Raw genomic sequence first — 20,489 nt, 5'->3', positions numbered from 1 at the left:
GCATGCTACTGAAGAAAAAAATCCCAAACTCATGACAGTATATGATGCTTAGTAGACAAATAAAATATATTAATTAAAATAAAATATAAGTAACTTAGTAGGGCAAATAAAAAATATAATTCTGATTAAACAATACTGATCAAACAAATTATAATTAAACAAAACATTAAAGAAGCAATTGTCAAAGGAACTAATGTGAAGTTGGAGACTAAAATTGTTTAGTTTTTGAAATATAAAGCACTATGTGTTCAAAAGCAAACATTTCAACTCCTTACTCCTTTAGACCTTTCATTTAAATTAGTTCAGATTCAATGACTAATTATTAGGATTGGTAAAGTTTTTCTTTTAATTGGGCACTTTTATTAGCAACACTCTTCCCATAGCATTAAAAGACATACATCACAAAAACGCCGTCCGTTAGTTTAGAACCAGTAGAAAAGTTAGCTTCAGTAGCCAATGTTTATTTTTCACCAGAAAATACATAAATTATCTAAATCAGTGCCAGAAAGTTAGCCAACGTGAATTTTTTGTGTGCTGGGGTTTAGAGAAAACTTTTTGTATTGGATTTTCTAGCTATACATCTGTCCGAAGTTACAGAAATCTCTTTGTATTCCTTACCCTTACCACTGATACTTCAGCACATTTTTCATGTGGCATTTAAAAATGTCTTTCTTTTTTTTTAACAAAAGGACAAGTTTATCCTCAGATGAGAAGTAATTTTTTTTTTTTAAAAAAAGGACAGGCTTATTACAGAAATATTTGTGCAGGAATTACTTCATAGTATAGAGAAGTTAGCTAACTGCTAAAAGGGTTAGATGAATCAGCTGAAAAGGAAAAGCAAATCATAGGTAAAAAATAAACACCTAAAATTTATAGAAATAAAATATTTTTATATGGCTATAAATTGGAACTGAGGGTTGGACATAGCTATTATTTGAAAATAGCCCTTCAGCAGCCTTGCATTCACCTTTTATCTGTTTGTACAAGGGCATTCTCTCTCCCTATATTTATTTTTTTTAAGTGTGTAAGGTAAATCAGCCAGTCTTTGTGATTATCATCAGACTCCTGAAAATCCTAATTGCTCCTCTATCTCTTTCCTTCACAAGGAAGCCCAGAAAGAGTCAAGAACTAGAGGACAAGCATGAAGAAAAAGTTACACAGTTAATAACTAATAGGAAAAGGGGAGAAAAGGAAAATAATATATAGAGCAGTAAATTTCTACATATATTAAATGACATAATAATTGTACTCTACAAATGCTAGGTATTTAGGATTATTGCCATGCATATAAGATGGGATAAAATGTAGTTTCAGGGTTATAGAAAGCACATAATGAGATAACATTTGTAAAACACCTAGGCACAGTGCTGGGCTCACAATACTGAAATGGTGTTTAATAACTGGTAGGTACTATTTTCCTGAAGTAAGGAGCAGATCTAGGAATGGGACCAAAGAGATTTTTCTTCCTTCTGAACCTGAGGAATTGTGAAGTAAAAAACTATTCACGAGTCTTGAACTAAGTTAAACATTGTGAAATCTCTGAATATATTAAAAACCTTTGAGTTGTATACATTAAATGGGTAAATTGTATGTAATATTTATTATATCTCAATTAAGTTGAATCTTTTGATTAAAAGCTAAATCTCATTTTTTTCCTGCATACCCATTGCTAGTACAATGCCCAGAACAGAGCAGCTCAACATATTTGTGCTGAAATAAACAGAAAAGGATAAAATAAATGGGGCAAGGCAGGGAAGAGAGCTCCTCTTTACCTTTCTTCTAGATCCCTTCCTTCATCCAGGAAAGATGTTTTATCTCACTTAATATTTACAAGAATTCTGTGAAGTGATGCAGAGGAACTCTTTCTTTTAGATGCCAGTCACAGCTAGTACATGGCTCCTTGGAATGGCCAGTTCATTCTCCACTTGTGCAAATGAAGTGCAGAGATATCTATGTCAAAGCCATTTAGACCTCCTAATAAAGTCCATATTAGACATCTGACCAAGGCATTTATGAATTAATAATCACCATTTGATCAATCATACTTCAGATGCTTTCGTTTCAAACCCAAATTATTGTCACATTATACACCCCCACCAAAAAAAAAAAAATACCTCTGACTCAACCTAAGGGATTAAAGAACAAGTCAAAACAGTAATATGTGGAAGTGGTTACCTACAAATGACTCACTATTGACTATAAGAAAGGAGTTTTTCCCATCACTGCCAAACTGAAATTGAAAGATGCTAAGAGAGGCTCTCCAGCCTGAGTAACAACTTTAGATTGTCCTGAGAGCATTTAGACTCCAAAGAGTACCATTTTTTCCTATCAGGACTAATTCCAAAGAGTCTTATTTACTCATTGTTGTGTGCTTGTTGGACTATGTTCCTTGTTCTTTACTCATGGGAATGTGGTCACTGCCATCCTGCACCACAGACAATAACCATGGGTTCCTTATTACAGTGATGACCCACACTGTTCTCAGCCCAGTAATCTGTGCAAAGTGGCTCAACACTACCAAACAGCAGAGAACAAGAGGCTAGAGAGTCATGATTTCCCCCCAAAAGCCACAAGAACTACTTATAATATGTCACCAAAGTATAAAAATAGGCACTAAATAAAAACAAATGGCTTAAGTTGTATAAGTCATGTTATACCATGCTAACAACAGTGGGAAAGGGCAAAATTTGCCATTTCCAGCCATCACTTTTTAACTTTCCAAAACTTAACAAATACTAAACTTTCATAAATGTTAGTCTGTAAGCAATCCATCTGAGTAAAAGGAACACATAAATTAATAAACTTATAATAGCTTACTGTCTAATATGAAGCCAATAATGCCAAGCTTAAAAAAAAATCTTGACAAAGAATCTCTAGTTTTTTTAAGGAGGCTATATAATTTTGAAGTAAATTTTATTAAGAAAAAACACCCAGATTATTTTGTAATTTCTTAAGAACAAAACAGGTCCAATGACACATCAACTGAGACAAAATATCTGATACAGTTTGGATTTGTGTCACCGCCCAAATCTCATGTTGAATTGTAATTCCCAATGTTGGAGGAGAGGCTTGGTGGGAGGTAACTGAATCATGGCAGTAGACTTTCCCCTTGCTTATGATAGTGAATGAGTTTTCAGAACATCTGATTGTTTAAAAGTGTGTAGCAACTTCCCATTCTCTCTCTTTCTCCTGCTCCAGCCATGTAAGATGTGCCTGCTACCCCTTCACTTTCTGCCATGATTGTAAATTTCCTGAGGCCTTCCCAACCATGCTTCCTGTATAGCCTGAAGAACTGTGAGCTATTAAACCTCTTTCCTTTATAAATTACCTAGTCTCAGGTATTTCTTTAGAGCAGTGTGGGAATAGACTAAACCAATGTCCAATGATAATATCTACCAAGTCTTAATGTATGTCATTGCAGCACTGCTGTGAAGAAACTTGAGATAATATTTCTCTAAAGCAGAGGTTCTCAAGCTTCAATTTGTAGAATTATCTGGCAAGTGTGTTAAAATGCAGATTCCTTCACCCCATACAACCTTCCACGATGATGGGGCCAAGGAATATGAATATTGATGAACATCCCAAGTGATTCTGATGCACAGTTCCTGACCCCACTTTAAGAAATATTGCTCCCTAAAGGGCAATGAAATAAGTATGTTTTGCCTTAATATTATAATGTGAATATAATGGTGTAAAAATTTTTAAAGCTGGTTGTGATTCTTACTTCTCTTCTTTTGATCTTTCTTTTGAAAACAAACATGAAAAAAAACTCATCATCACTGGTCATTAGAGAAACGCAAATCAAAACCACAATGAGATACCATCTCACACCAGTTAGAATGGCAATCATTGAAAAGTCAGGAAACAACAGATGCTGGAGAGGATGTGGAGAAACAGGAACACTTTTACACTGTTAGTGAGAGTGTAAATTAGTTCAACCATTGTGGAAAACAGTGTGGTGATTCCTCAAGGATCTAGAACTAGAAATACCATTTGACCCAGCAAGCCCATTACTGAGTATATATCCAAAGGATTATAAATCATTCTACTCTAAAGACCCATGCACACATATGTTTATTGCAGCACTGTTCACAATAGCAAAGACTTGGAACCAACCCAAATGCCCATCAATGATGGACGGGATAAAGAAAATGTGGCACATATACACCACAGAATACTATGCAGCCATAAAAAAGAATGAGTTCATGTCCTTTGCAGGAACATGGATGAAGCTGGAAACCATCATTCTCAGCAAAGTAACACAGGAATAGAAAACCAAACACTGTGTTCTCACTTGTAAGTGAGAGTTGAACAATGAGAACACATGTACACAAGAAGGGGACCAGGTGCCTGTCAGGAGGTGGGGGACTAGGGGAGGGATGGCATTAGGAGAAATACCTAAGATAGATGACGGGTTGATGGGTACAACAAACCACCATAGCATGTGTATACCTATGTAACAAACCTGCATGTTCTACACATACATCCCAGATCTTAAAGTATAATTTTTTTTTAAATCTTAAAAAAAAAGAGAAACAACCACTGTATAAATGACAAAACACATGAACATCACAAAAAGAAGAACATGTGGGCCCTGAGTAGTAAACATTAGTTTATTCAAATGAAATTTACTACAAATTTATTTTCTTTCAACCCCTTCAGCAGCCTACCAAACCTAACAGTGAAGAAAATTTTCAAAACATGATTTAAAAGGATCCCAGTCTCAATGCAAGGAAAAAAGCCATGTTGATTCAGATAATCTAAAGAGCATTTCATTAGAAATCAATTAAACACAGTATATAAAATATATTAGATGATTGAAAAAGCACACAGTAGTATCAAAAAATACTTATTAAACAAAGTTTCTAGGAAAGAAAAAGCAATTTTCACAAATCGAGAATTTTAATTAAGATGTTTTCCAGTGTTTGAAGATATAAAGTAAATATTAAAAACAAAAAATATTAAAACAAATATTGTTCATATGTTTCAGAAGTTATTATTCAAAACTGATTATTCAGCAATGGCATTAAAATGGCTTTAAATTTAAGTAGCCTTCTCATGGTATTGGGTATATCAAACTTACTCAAATCTTTGGGCATTTGTGTGCCTTGTTGCTTTCCCCTGGAATGTCCTATATCTTCCTTAACTTTGAACCCAACCCACTCTTCAAAGTGCAGATCAAACTCCATTTCATCCTTGAAGCACCCCTTACTAAACAGGACCTCACTATCATGCTAACCTCCAAACTACACATCAAAGCACTTAATCATAACCATATAATTTAGCATTTAATAATATATTAGAATAAAAATATTCATTACCCTTTTGCATGTAATTGTCATATTTGTAACTAAAGTTTAACTCTTAAAGGACTTCATGCTTCTTCTATAGGCTTCCAGAGCATACAACAAAATTAAGTAAGTGTGGACTAACAAACTTGAAACAACCACTCATCAAATTTGTCAAAAATAATCTGAAGGCTGGCACAGTGACTCATACCTGTAATCCCAGAACGTTGGGAAGTCAAGGCAGGAGGATCACTTGAACCTAGGAGTTTGAAACCAGCCTAGGCAACATAGTGAGACCTCATCCCTACAAATAATTTAAAAATTAGCTGGGTGTGGTAGTAGTGCACACTTGTGGTCCCAGCTACTTGGGAGGTTGAGGGGAGAGAATTGCTTGAACCTAGGAGGTCAAGGTCACAGTAAGCTGTGATTGCTCCACTGCACTCCAGCCTGGGCAAGAGAGCCAGACTCTGTCTCTCAAAAAAAAAAAAAAAAAAAAAATCAAACATTAGGCTAAGAGTAAATATTTGCTCCAACAATGACAGGATTGCTTAAGCAAAACATTTAGAACTGAGATACTAAAACATAAGGAATTGATGATATATCTACACAGTGGAATTCCACACAGCCATTAAAATAAACATATCTATTGAACATATTGTGGTTTATAGTGATTAATAACTATAGGCAACCTAGTTGTTCTAACTGTAGGAATTATTTTAGGGCATTATGGTTTTATCCATATAATGGAATAATTTGAAACTACTGAAAATCATATTTTTGCAGAAAATTTAATGAAATGTTGAAATATTCATAATGTATTATTAGTAAAAAGTATATTAATCAAATTAATATGCTTTTTATTTTAAATTTTTGGATATATATAATAGTTGTATATATGTATGGGGTACATGTGATATTTTGATACAAGCATACAATGTGCAATGATCAAATCTGGAGAACTAAAATACCCATCAACTTCATCAGCAGATAAGTGAATTTTTAAAATGTAATGTATATACACAATGGAATATTATTCTATCATAAAAAAAGAATAAAATTATGTTATTTGCAACAATATGGATGGAACTGGAGGACATTATGTTAAATGAAATCAGCCATGTACAGGAAGACAAATGTCATATGTTCTCACTCATTTGTGAGAATAGAACAGTGGTTACCAGAAGCCAGGAAGGCTAGTGGTTGAGGGGAATAAAGAGGAGTTTGTTGATGAGTATGAAAATATAGTTAGACAGAAGGAATAAGATCTATTTGCTAGCACATTATACATTGTTAAAAATATATATGTATAGGAGAAAAGAGATCATAATACACAATAAAATGTTAATGGTCCTCTGAGTATTGGGATAATAGATAATTTTATTTTCTTTTTGAAGTCCTCTATATTTTGTAAATATCCTATCACAAATAACACTTTTAATCAGAAAATCAATTTCATCTTCATATTTAAATATAAGTATCAAAGAATTCATAGAAATAATTTATCCACAAGGAAGGATGCATTAAATTAAAAGAGGATATACTGTAGTATTTAGAGTTTAGCACCAATTATTTATATGTGTGCATAAGTGTAAAAGAGTAAAGATTTGCTCCAACATACACAAACTGGAAAGATACATCAAAATATTTATAGTGATTCCTAAATGGTGCTAAGACTGTTGGTAATTTTCTTTTCCTTTTTGCTTATCTGTATTTTCTAATTCATCTTCCATAAACATATTACTCACATAGTAAAGAAAAACAGAAGTTATTTTATACATAGATGCGTAGGGGAAACAGAAAAGAATGGAGTTTGGCCTTCTTGAAGATGTCAAGAGAGTGAGTATATTATAGTTTCCCTGTATCAAACTCAGAAAAAATAAACAACCTTTCTTTCCTTGGCATTTCTACAGTTGAAGGACCTCAAATATTATTTCTAATAAATCTAATTATTAAAAAATTAATCTTCATGTAAGCTAAAATCTAGAGATTTATTGCTATGGTTTGAATGTATGTCCCACCATAATTCACAAATCAAAGCCTAAGACTTAATTGCTTTAGGAGGTGATTAAGTTATGAAGACCTCACCCTCATGAATGGGATTAGCAATCTTATACAAGTGCTGAAAGCAAACAGTTAGGTCCTTTTTGCTCTTCCACCCTTCCACCTCACGTGGACACAGTTTGTTGATCCTGTCTAGGTATGTAGCAACAAAAAGTGTCGTCTTGGAAGCAGAGACTGGGCTTTCATCAGACAGCAAATCTGCTGATGCCTTGATCTTAGACTTCCCAGCCTCCAGGACTGTGATAAATAAATGTGTATTATTTATGAATTACCCAATCTATGATATTTTGTTCTTAGCCGCAGTAGTGAACTAAGACACTAATTACAACACATTTTTTCCCTTTTTCTCTCAAAGGATACACATCAATCTATTTCCTTTTCCATGTGAGAGTTGTTCAAATATCTTAAAGAAGATATCAAATTCTTTTTCTAAGTAAAACTCCGGCACTTTCTAAACCCATTTCTCATTTGCAATGATTTCCAGACCTTTCATCACCTTCCTCTGATGTATTTGTCTCTAAATGTCATTCTAAAAATATGTCACCAACAACTAAATACCAAGTTCTACAACTTCCCTTTCAGCAGGAAAAAAAAAAAAAACAATACTCAGCAAGACTGTTTCCTCCATGTCACACGGGTAGGACCAATAGAGCTAAAATCTAAGTGCAAGTTTTCTGACACCAAATCCAATGTTTTTTCTATTCCATAGGCCTATAGTTTTTTTTAAAGTCACTCTCAACAGTAGAAGATGCCACAATGCCAATCATGACACTACCTTCTAAATCTTTTTGTTTCCATCCATTTCCAGAAAGGAGATTTATCTACATTTGAGGCAAAAATTACACTTTACTATTCACCTTAATCCAAGAATTATCAAGAAGTAACCTGTATTACTTAACGTATTGCTGTATAAGAAATAACCTCAAAACAAAGTGCTTAAAACAATAATCATTTATTATTATTATTATTATTATTTGAGAGAGAGTCCCCCTTCGTCGCCAGGCGCCAGGCTGGAGTGCAGTAGTTCAGCCTCAGCTCACTGCAACCTCCGCCTCCCAGGTTCAAGCAATTCTTCTGCCTCAGCCTCTGGAGTAGCCAGGACTACTGGCGTGCACTGCCATGCCCAGCTACTTTTTGTATTTTTAGTAGAGGCGGGGTTTCACCATGTTGGTCAGTATGGTCTCCATCTCTCGACCTCGTGATCCGCCCACCTCGGCCTCCCAAAGTGCTGGGATTACAGACTGAGCCACCGCACCCAGCCTCATTTATTATTCTTAATGGTATCTGTAGGTCAGGAACTTGGTAGCATCTGGGCTGGGTGGTTCTGTCTCGAAGTCTCCCATGAGGTTACAATTAAGTCAGTGGCTAAAGCTAAAGTCATCTCAAAGGCTTCTTTACTCACACATAAGGTACTTGGGCTGGGAACATTTTAAGAGCTCTAGGCTGGCATAACTAGGGTTTCTTGGACATCTTTCTCTATCTCTACATGACCTCTCTGCATGGTCTCTTCTCTCCAGCATGTTAGTTTCAGAATAGCTAAACTTCGTTCTTACGTGATGTATCAGAGATCCAAAGGTGCATGTCCCAGAGACAGCAAGATGAAAGCTCTACCACTGTTTCTGACTCAACCTGGGAAATCACGCTGTATATAACTGTCACTGCATTCTATTCAATAGTGAGTCACCAAGTCTTGCTGATAGTCAAGGGAATGGGAATTAGACTCTGCCTTTTTATAGGATAGAGTTATGATTATATCCTCAAATAGTTGCTATGAGAAATGAATCATGTATAAAGCACTTAGTATAATGCCTAGCATATAAGTACTCAATAAATGATAGCTGCTCTTATTATTAAATACAAATGTCCTTTGTCCAATTACACTTTGTTTCAGTTTTTGATATTGAAAACACAGTCATGATAACCACTGGCACCATTTTTATGTTTGTATACATACTTGTTCATCTAAGTAGACTAATAAACACTAAACTACATTACTTTCTTCATTATCAATGTTCATCTCAAACTAATTTCATTGAGGTCTGGCTTCTCACAAAAGTACAGGAACTTTAGCATTTATAATTTGCTTTTTCTAGAAATACTATCAATTCTTATTTATCCTATCTGCATATGGATTCTCTCCACTGTGTCCAGGAGCAGCTACAGTACACTACCACTCTGATTCAGCTGGATTGCCAACCACACCTAGACAAGGAATGTGGATGAGCAGTCATACTGCAAGCACAGGAGAGCAGTGGGCTGGGGTTGCAAAAGTCAGATCAGATGTCAGGAATTAAGAGTCAGAAAGCATAGGTCAGGAGTTGAGTCTTGCCTATATAATGAAATTGAAACCCACATACAGGTGGAAGTCACTGCAGTTGGAAGCAATGACTCGGAAATGGTATAAGTAGCTGCAAGAATCAACTACCCTACCTGCTGCCCAGTCTAATTGTAGGAACAGAATATTATTCACTTGTACCCTTTCCTGTACCCAGTAGCAAGAATGAATTAAATGTATTCATTCTTATTGCATCGTATGTTGTCAGTTTTGTTTTGTTTTTCGTTTTAGTTGTAGCCTCTCCAGTTACAGTCTTATCCTCAACCTCCTATGCCCTCCCTATAGATAAGGTTTATTGACATATGCGATCATAGATTTGCTCCAGGTTTCTGACAGCACTCAATCTACAACAGACTTCTCTTTCCTTAGACCCTACCCAAAATCAATAAAAGAACGCCCAAACCCTAAAATAGGTTCAATCTAACATTCTCTTACTAAGACGCTCTATAGTTCACTATGGCATATATTCTCCCTCAACAAAAATGAGTAATACACTTAATTTGTTCAGCTACAGATACATTTTTTGACTGGAAGGAATTAAGGGGCTACAATTTATGTAAGGAAGTTAAAAACAACAGCAAAAATAACCAAAAGTCATTTATGTTTTAAATTACCATGGATTGGCAACTCAACCACATTAGTGATCTATCTTCCCTGCCAGGTCACATGGCTCCCACCACTATACCCCATCCTTCCTTGGTATGCAGTGCATTTATACATTTAAAGTTTCAATTAAATGTCCAAATTATGTTATATAAGTTACATATATACATATATGCTTAATATGTTATATTAACTTATACCATAAACAATATATATAACATTTTTTCTGATTCTCCAGTTTAAACAACCTTTTTTTTTGATCCAAAAACTACTTGCCAACTGTGCTATATAAGACACCTTCTACTACAGCGTTATCGATTGCCAGAAAAGATTTATGTTCCAATAACTTCTTGCTAACAAAGGAAATCTAACCTTTTTAATATGCTGAAGACTAAATTGCAAACGTTTATAGGTTCTTTCTCAGAGAAAAAAAGTATGTTTTTCTCTAATGTGACATACTCTAATGAAAAGAATTGAGTTACAGAAGCATATATAAATTAAAATGCTCTATTTGGTTCTAATTGCCAATAGATTATTCATGACAAAACTATCATTTTTTGAATGATAGTGAAACAAAGTATATTCTTTTTTATTTTATTAAAACTGATGTTTGCTAGTATATTAGATTTATATAACATTTTCAAAATTGAAATAACATGCTACTTATCACTATTACTATATTGTTTAATAACAATAAAATTATTCACAGATGTGTCAGAAAATAGATTTGTTACCAATATTTGCTAAAGTGTCATGATTCCTAAAGCCAAAAAAAATCAAAAGCTGTTATTTCCTAAATGTTATTTTAATTCACAGAAAAAAAAAATCCAAAAGTTTTTTGAATGGCCTCATTAACTGTCTATTTAATAAATGAAAGTAAATATAGTGAGATTAAATACAGAAAACATCCCCAAACCTGTCAAGACAGGCACATAGAAAAGCCAAAAAGCCCTGCATTATCTATACACTACGAGCCTCACACACAAAATTTAAATCTCAAGATTCAAAGGTCTTTAAAATTCCAATTGTTCAATCCCATCTAGCACTTGAATTCCCTGTGCAAGAGAAGATGGAATAATAAAATAGTTAACAAAGTACAGGCACCCTGGGCAAGATTTTCCAGTTTAAATCCCAGCTTTTCCACTTCTCATCCATATAAGCTCAGATAAGTTAGTTAACTTCTCCTTGCCTTAATTTCTTTGTCTGCAAAATGGGAATAACAATAGGGCAGTAAATAATGTATCTCTAAAAGTTATTATGGGAATTAAATGAATTAATAAAAATAAAACACTTAGAACAGTGTCATTACATAGTAAGTGATCATTAAATGGTTATGGTGGTTATTGTTACAACTTCCTTGACAAGTGACTATTTGGCCTCTCCTTAAACACCTTTAATAATAGAGGATTTAGCAGCTCCCAAAATAGCCCATTCTATTTTTGGAGGTTTGTCCAAAATTCTTTATAGAAATATGAAACCTGTTTCAATCTTTATTTCTATTCCATGGAAACATTCAGCATGGCAGTTGTTCAATACATACTCACACAGCTATTACAGTACCCTTCTATTTTCTCTTCATCTAGGAAAAATATCCCTTTTTCCTTCATTTCTTCTTCATAAGACACAATTCGGCAATTCTGAACATTCTTCTCTGAATATGTTCCAATTTGTTTCTCTCTCTTTATCTCTTGAAGAGTACTGCCCTAAACTCAATATACTCAATTCTGTCTGAACAACAAGAATTAACACATACTATCACCTGCCTTAGAGATATCATCTTTGCAAGATATCGTGTCATGAGACTGACAGTAAGCAGAGCTTTAAGGCAGGCCTGATAGTGAATTTCCCAGCAATTAAAGCAACATTCTATCAAGATTAGTTCAACTATTGTGGAAGACAGTGTGGCGATTCCACAAGGACCTAGAAATAGAAATTCCATTTGACCCAGCAATCCCATTACTGGGTATATATCCAAAGGATTATAAATCGTTCTACGATAAGGACACATGCACACGAATGTTCATTGCAGCACAGTTTACAATAGCAAAGACCTGGAACCAACCCAAATGCCCATCGATGATAGACTGGACAGGGAAAATGTGGCACATATACATCATGGAATATTATGCAGCCATCAAAAACGATGAGTTCGCATCCTTTGTAGGGACATGGATGAACCTGGAAACCATCATTCTCAGCAAACTGACACAAGAACACAAAATCAAACACCACATGTTCTCACTCATAGGCGGGTATTGAACAATGAGAACACATGGACACAGGGAGGGGAGCACTACACACTGGGATCTGTTGGGGGGAAATAGGGGAGAGACAGCGGGGGGTGGGGAGTTGGGGAGAGATAGCATGGGGAGAAATGCCAGATATAGGTGAAGGGGAGGAAGGCAGCAAATCACACTGCCACATATGCACCTATGCAACAATCTTGCATGTTCTTCACATGTACCCCAAAACCTAAAATACAATTAAAAAAATAAAAAAACAAAACAAAACAAAACAAAAAAAGATTCAGCTATTAGTCAGGCACAGTATCTCATGACTGTAATCCCAGCACTTTGGGAGGCCAAAGCAGGCAAATCACTTGAAGGCCGGAGTTCGAGACCAGAAGCTTGAGACTAGCCTGGCCAACATGGTGAAACCCCGTCTCCACCAAAAATACAAAAAATTAGCCAGGAGTGGTGGTGCACAACTGTAATCCCAGCTATTCGGGAGCGGCTAAGGCAGGAGAATCACTCGAACCCAGAAGGTGGAGGTTCCAGTGTGCCAAGATCAAGCCACTGCACTCCAGCCTAGGTGACGGAGCAAGACTCCACCTAAAATAAACAAACAAACAAAAACAACATTCAACTATTGATTGGTTCATGTGCCTACCAACTCTAGACAGTCATTTTCATCTGGCAATTCATTAGTACTCAAACTACCATACACATGATACTCAATCTAAATAATAGCATTAAGCTAGGTCAAATTGGCTCTCCTAATTTTCACCCTGAAGCCAAGAAAGTTAGAAGTGTCAAGAGTGGCTATAGTTCAAATCTTTCTTATTCAAACTGAGGAAATTTAAGTCAGGAGATAGAAAGTGACTTCCGTAAGGTCACACAGCAAATCAGGGCAGAGATGAACATAGGCTTTCTAGGAGGTAACTTGTGTTCCCTCTAAGCACCCCAGAGAAAATACTCCCACTGAATAAAAGAATGTCTTTTCGACAATTTAAGTCATTGAGAAATAAACAGAGTGATTATGCAGCAGTCGGAGATGTTGGACAAATTCTTACAGGGCACATTTCTATGCATGGAGAGTCTCAAATTAATCCATAAAGCTCTTCTTAAGAGGTAACTACTTACTCTAGTGTCAAATCAATCTTCCTCATACTCTCCTCCTCCACAGTTGTTTTTTATTTTCATCCCCATTTGAGTGACACCCATACTGTTTGTCTTTGTTTTTGTAATAAGCAAAGTAACTAGTGTGCTTTAAATGAAAAGAAACAACTCATGGTATGCACTTCATACCTCACAAATCTTAACATTAAAAAGTATCACAGCCCTATCAAAGTCTGTCAAATCCATTTGTTCCTTAATAGAGATGCAACTCTATTAACAGTTCAGTCCTTTCAAGGCCCAGTTTGCCAAAAGAAGAGTCGAGAGAATAGATTGCCTTATGTGTCATACATACTCAGGGCCACCCTGTGAGCTCAGCAATCTCCTCTCTTCACTAGATATTGCCCAGTAAAGCTCCCAAGTTTGAGGATTTCACTGAAAGAACCTTCAAATTTTCTTCAAATATGTTAAATTTATACGATGGGCTACCAAGAAACTCTTTACAATTCAGAACATTTAGGGCGCGGTGGCTCACGCCTATAATCCCAGCACTTTGGGAGGCCGAGGCGGGTAGATCACAAGGTCAAGAGATCGAGACCATCCTGGTCAACATGGTGAAACCCTGTCTCTACTAAAAATACAAAAATTAGCTGGGCATGGTGGTGTGCGCCTGTAGTCCCAGCTACTCAGGAGGCTGAGGCAGGAGAATTGCTTGAACCCAGGAGGCGGAGGTTGCAGTGAGCAGAGATCGCGCCATTGCACTCTAGCCTGGGTAACAAGAGTGAAACTCCGTCTCAAAAAAATTAAAAAATAAAAAATAAAAAATAAATAACATCTCTAGCTCTCTGGTTTAAGGTCTTACAACTAGAACAAGTACCAAAAGACTAAAAATGATTCCACAGAGGTTATGTTACTTTTAAAACAATGATCTATCCATCAATGCACCCACCCACCTATCTCTATGTACATTTCCAGGGAAAGAGAAACTAGGCACAAAATGTCACCAATTAACACAGACAGCAAATAAGAAGTATAACTGCCATCAGATGCTCACAATGTCTGGAAGCTGTGAATTCCTCTACTTGAATACAATATACAACCTCGGACTGATGACTCAACTACAATCACAGAGTCCATATCTTCTCTCTGGAAAGAAAAATTTCTCTGAATTTCTATTTTTCCCTCTTAACTTCCAAATACTCAAAAACTTAGATTCATCCCTTGACCTACTGTGTCATCCAAGAGAATACTAGCCAAAAGGAGAGCCAAATTCTAACCTTACTTTAATTTCAGAAAGCAAAAGAAATAAACTATAATCAAATTATATCTGAAATATATCAATGAGAGAACAAAAATGAGAGAATCATCTTTAGTAGAAGCATATACCAGGTATGAAATAAATTAATATAACTGAAAGTCAAATACTGACTCTGAACTCAAGAGAAGTTTTCTCAATTTGCTCATAGATTATATTACTTTAATTCTGGCTAACTCAGTGCTTATGCAAAAAATTATAACTTGCCACTGGAACTGACAAAAAAATTGATAAATAAAAGTAATTGTCATATAAATATTTGAATTCTTCATTTACAGGCAAATGAATCTCTTCTATTATACCACCATAATCTATCTGTGCTCGAATGAGGGCACATTTCCTCTCAAAAGTTTGAGATATTTGAGAATATTGTATTCTGAGTATTCTCAGTACATTAGGAGTAGAAACAGATCAGAGTTAAATTATAATGAAAGCAAAGTTTACCAAATAATTTCCAATCATTTTATTAAATAAGGTTTTCTATTTTCTAGGGTGCTAATGAAATATAAAGAAGATAAATGAAATGCATAAATATTCATTTCTAATTTCAACCTGATTATAAAATTTTATTAGCAAAGGTTTGTAGTTTATACTTTGGAATTTAGAATGTGGTTTACACAAAGATATATTATTGAACTCAATTTGCATTACCTATAAAACAATGCCTAGGGGTCATGAGAATGTCATAAAGGTTAATATCATAAAAAATATATATGTCATCACACTGAAAGCTGTATTAACCAAAGGAATAATAGCTTGAAGTTGCTCTTCTTTTAAAAGGTTACACTTCTCCTGTAAAGCAAGGAAACTTTTTTGCAGAGGACAATCCAAGAGTGGGATAATTTGCATATCAGGTAATTAATGCATATTCATTATACGTGTTCAAGAAAGACTAGATATATTTGTGGAGTGAACTGAGTAGGGTCTTTCCTGCTTGATGCAGGTGGTTTGACTCAATAATCAGAGACAGCCCTTTCAACCTGATCTTCAAATGAATGGTGCAAGTAGGATTCATTATGTTAAAGTTGCCTTTATGAAAAGCAGCCCTCTCCAAATTAAAGAAGATAGATCTCAAGACGTGCAAACACAATCCTGGCTTCCTCCTCCCAAAGTAACACGCTGTCTATCACAGTTGTCACCATCTTATTCCTGCGGATCTAGAAGGACTTTGAGATTAATATTTCATTCTAATAACAATAAGTTCAAATTTGTCATATAAACAACTGCATGCTACATAATATATACATTATTTTCTACATGTTGCTTGGAAGCATTATGAAAAAAAGTGCAGATTTCATTGTTCCAGTTATCATATTTCATTATAGTGATGTACCCAGAAGATAGGAAAGAAAAAATTGTAAAAAGGATTTCCGCACAAGAAAATATTAATCAGAACCACCTATAGACTGAAACTCACTCATAGAGTTTTGCTTTAATCAGAAAATTATTGGTGTCCTGAGATTAGCTTCCATTGATTAACCCTAATCAATTTTAATAAAAGGTTTATTTTTAAAAAAGCTACACTTAAATGACATTTGAATCCACTAAGAAGAATAAAAGCTGAGTAGAACAGTCCTGCTCAATCAGACTATTCATGCTAGATTAGATTATACTATATTTTTATTAGTAATCAACTCTTATTTTAAATAATTATCAAAAAGCTACTTTTCCTGTGTCCATAAATGCTATAGACTCCATGCTACACTTTGGTCATATAGGAGTATTTGCACGGGGATAGTTGACAGGGAAAGCCAAACCACAGGAGCAGCCCTGACATTACTATGAGGTGTACACTAGCAGGACATAGGTAAAGTAAATGAAAACAAAATATCCATCAAACATAGAAATATCATATAAAATTGAAGCAAATTAGAATATTGGCTGAATCCAAGAAGATATAATCCTTATGAACGTGCAGGAATGTTGTGAATTGTAAGTGAATGTCAGTGATAGAGTTCATTAAGGGATTCATGTTTTAGTCAGTGCACTACAAATCCTAGTCACTGGATCTTATACAGACTGAATGGTTAAAATAAAAATAAACATGGCATGTCACATCTCCTTAAAGACATTCTGAATACACAATTTTATTACACTGAAAAATAAAAAGATACTAATGTCCAATTTTCCTTGATCTGTCAAAATACAAAAGAAATGCAAAAAGTATTTGCACAGATGTAGCATAGTACTGGATTTTAATATTTTGGCAGGTGCTCAATATGCAGCCCACATAATCACACGTTAATGACTGGAGTGTGTTAATCAGCATGCATACCTGATTCCTTCTTGCCCAAAGGGGAAAAAAGCCAACTATTCCAGAGCATGTTAATGTCTCTACCTTTTTTTTTTTTTTCTTTTGAAACAGAGTCTTGCTCTGTCACCCAGGCTTGAGTGCAGTGGCACAGTCAGCTCACTGCAACCTCTGCCTTCCCAGTTCAAGCAATTCTCCTGTTGCAGCCTCCCGAGTAGTGGGACTATAGGCACGCACCACCACACCCAGCTAATATTTGTATTTTTAGTAGAGATGGGGTCTCACCATGTTGCCACGCTGATCTCAAACTCCTGAACTCAGGTGATCCACTTGCCTTGGCCTCCCAAAATCTCGGGATTATAGTTGTGAGCCATCGCACCTGACCTAATGTCTCTACTTTTGATGAAGATTTTAATAATATGCTAGGTAAGAAAGAAAATTTTTCCAAAAATTATCCTTAGAAAGGCATATTATATCATTAAGAATCATGAAAAAATAATTTATATTTCCATAAATATTGAGATATTTCTAGGTATCATACTAGTAACCCTTTTGTTTTTTTAAACAACTTAGATTTGGGGAACTTAAAAAAATACATACTTTTTAAAATGACAGTGCACATTATCAGGGTGTGAAAAAGTAAAGGTAATCAAAGTGTTAACACTATACAACACTAGTTGTCTATTTCACCACCTACAGCAAGAGTTTTGCCAGCTTCCAAGCAATAAAATGTTTTTATTTTTTAGTTCAAATTCTAAATAAATTTCTGTCATTAAATTTCAGAAATAGATTAAAAAAGAGATAGTACTGCATACAAATATAGTTTCAAAGTTACAGAAACTGGCCAGGTGCAGTGGCTCATGCCTGTAATCCCAGCACTTTGGGAGGCCAAGGTGGGCGGATCACAAGGTCAGAAGATTGAGACCATCCTGGCCAACATGGTGAAACCCTGTCTCTATTAAAAATACAAAAATTAGCTGGGTGTGGTGGCGCATGCTTGTAGTCCTAGCTACTCGGGTGGCTGAGGCAAGAGAATTACTTGAACTCAGGAGGTGGAGGTTGCAGTGAACCGCGATCACACCACTGCACTCCAGCCTGGTAACAGAGTGAGATTCCATCTCAAAAACAAAAAACAAAAAACAAAGTTACAGAAACTGGAAAATCCCCCACAAGCCTTCCTAGAAAATATTATTCAGTGACTCAAGGTAAGGATGGCCATTTTCACCTGTTAACAGAAATCTAGGCTTTACTAAAATTGAATGAATTTTCAAAATTCAAAAATAAGAGAAATGGTAACTAAATATTTCAAGAAGTCTAAACCTTACAGGCTTATGGATTTTTTTCCAGTGCTTCATAGACCAATCAGGTACCACAAAGGTGTACATAAATCTTACCTCTGGAGTTATGACTATGACTATACACTAGTTAGGACAAAGTAAACTAGTGGGTTTATTTTGTAAAATACACCCACTAAAGTACAGTCTCAATGAAAGTGGGATAAATTTCATTTAGTGCCTACCATCTTAAATAACAAAATCTTACGAAAACAACTGGCAAAAATTCAAGTTTAAAAATTTTTTCAAAATAACAAGATTAGAAATCTTCTAAAAGTCTGTCACAAAAGCATGACTGAAGATTAGATCCTCACTAAAAATTCCTGGACTGCTATCATGTAATGACAATAGCTCCATTCCCAGAAATGGTACAAAGTCCACACCAGCAATTTTATGACTCAAAGTGAAAAACAAAAAACACTCCAGAGCTGATTAGTAACTCCATCAGACAGAAAGCTAGAGAAGCAGAGTAGAAATTGTTTGCAAGTAAGAAGACATTTTCTCCAATAGTTATTTATTATCTCAGCACACCTACCATTATTTTTTTTCAATTACAACAAAGGGCATTATTGACATCTTTTATTTAAAGTGGAAACTTATTGTAAATCAAATTGTATATTTAGAAGACCCCATCGTCTCAGCCCAAAATATCCTGAAACTGATAAGCAACTTCAGCAAAGTCTCAGGATACAAAATCAATGTGCAAAAATCACAAGCACTCCTATACACCAATAACAGACAAATAGCCAAATCATGAGTGAACTCTCATTCACAATTGCTACAAAGAGAATAAAATATCTAGGAATATAACTAACAAAGGATGTGAAGAACCTCTTCAAGAAGAACTACAAACCACTGCTCAAGGAAATGAGAGGACACAAACAGATAGAAAAACATTCCATGCTCATGGTTAGGAAGAATCAATACATAAAAATGGCCATACTGCCCAAAGTAACTTATAGATTCAATGCTATCTGCATCAAGTTACCATTGACCTTCTTCAGAGAACTGGGAAAAAACACCTTAAACTTCGTATGAAACCAAAAAAGAGCCTGCATAGCCAAGACAATCCTAAGCAAAAAGAACAAAGCTGGAGGTATCACACTCCCTGACTTCAAACTATACTATAAGGCCACAGTAATTAAAACAGCATGGTACTGGTACCAAAACAGAGATATAGACCAATGGAACAGAGCAGAGACCTCAGAAGTAATGCCACACATCTACAACCATCTGATCTTTGGCAAACCTGACAGAAACAAGCAATGGGGAAAGGACTCCCTGTTCAATAAATGGTGTTGGGAGAACTGGCTAGCCATGTGCAGAAGGCTGAAAATGAACCCCTTCCTTATACCTTATACAAAAATTAACTCCAGATGGATTAAAGATCTAAACATAAGACCTAACATCATAAAAACCCTAGAAGAAAACCTAGTCAGTATCTTTCAGGACATAGGCATAGGCAAGGACTTCATGACTAAAACACCAAAAAGCAACAGCAACAAAAGCCAAAATAGACAAATGGGATCTATTTAAACTTAAGAGCTTCTGCACAGAAAAAGAAACAATCATTAGCGTAAACCAGAAACCAACAGAATGGGGAAAAATTTTTGCAATCTACCCATCTGACAAAGGCCTAATATCCAGAATCTACGAAGAACTAAAACAAATTTACAAGAAAAAAACAACCCCATCAAAAAGTGGGTGAAGGATATGAACAGATACTTTTCAAAAGAAGATATTTATGTGGCCAACAAACATATGAAGAAAATGTTCATCATCACTGGTCATTAGAGAAATGCAAATCAAAACCACAATGAGATACCATCCCATGCCAGTTAGAATGGCAATCATTAAAAAATCTGGAGATAACAGATGCTGGAGAGGATGTGGAGAAACAGGAACACTTTTACACTGTTGGTGGGAATGTAAATTAGTTCAACCATTGTGGAAGACAGTGTGGTGAT

At 35.3% G+C, this 20,489-nt stretch overlaps 1 protein-coding gene across 21 annotated transcripts in view; it reads right to left on the bottom strand.

The window, feature by feature from the left end:
- The window catches only part of SOX6 (SRY-box transcription factor 6), a 665,386-nt gene that overhangs the window by 360,036 nt on the left and 284,861 nt on the right, over window positions 1-20,489 (bottom strand). The gene's annotated exons all lie outside the window — the stretch shown is intronic.

Source organism: Aotus nancymaae, unplaced genomic scaffold (genome assembly GCF_030222135.1).
Source record: "Aotus nancymaae isolate 86718 unplaced genomic scaffold, 86718_ANA_hifiasm-v0.15.2.pri h1tg000059l, whole genome shotgun sequence".
Classification (NCBI taxonomy): Eukaryota; Metazoa; Chordata; class Mammalia; order Primates; family Aotidae; genus Aotus; species Aotus nancymaae.
This window is presented reverse-complemented; position numbering and strand designations above follow the sequence as displayed.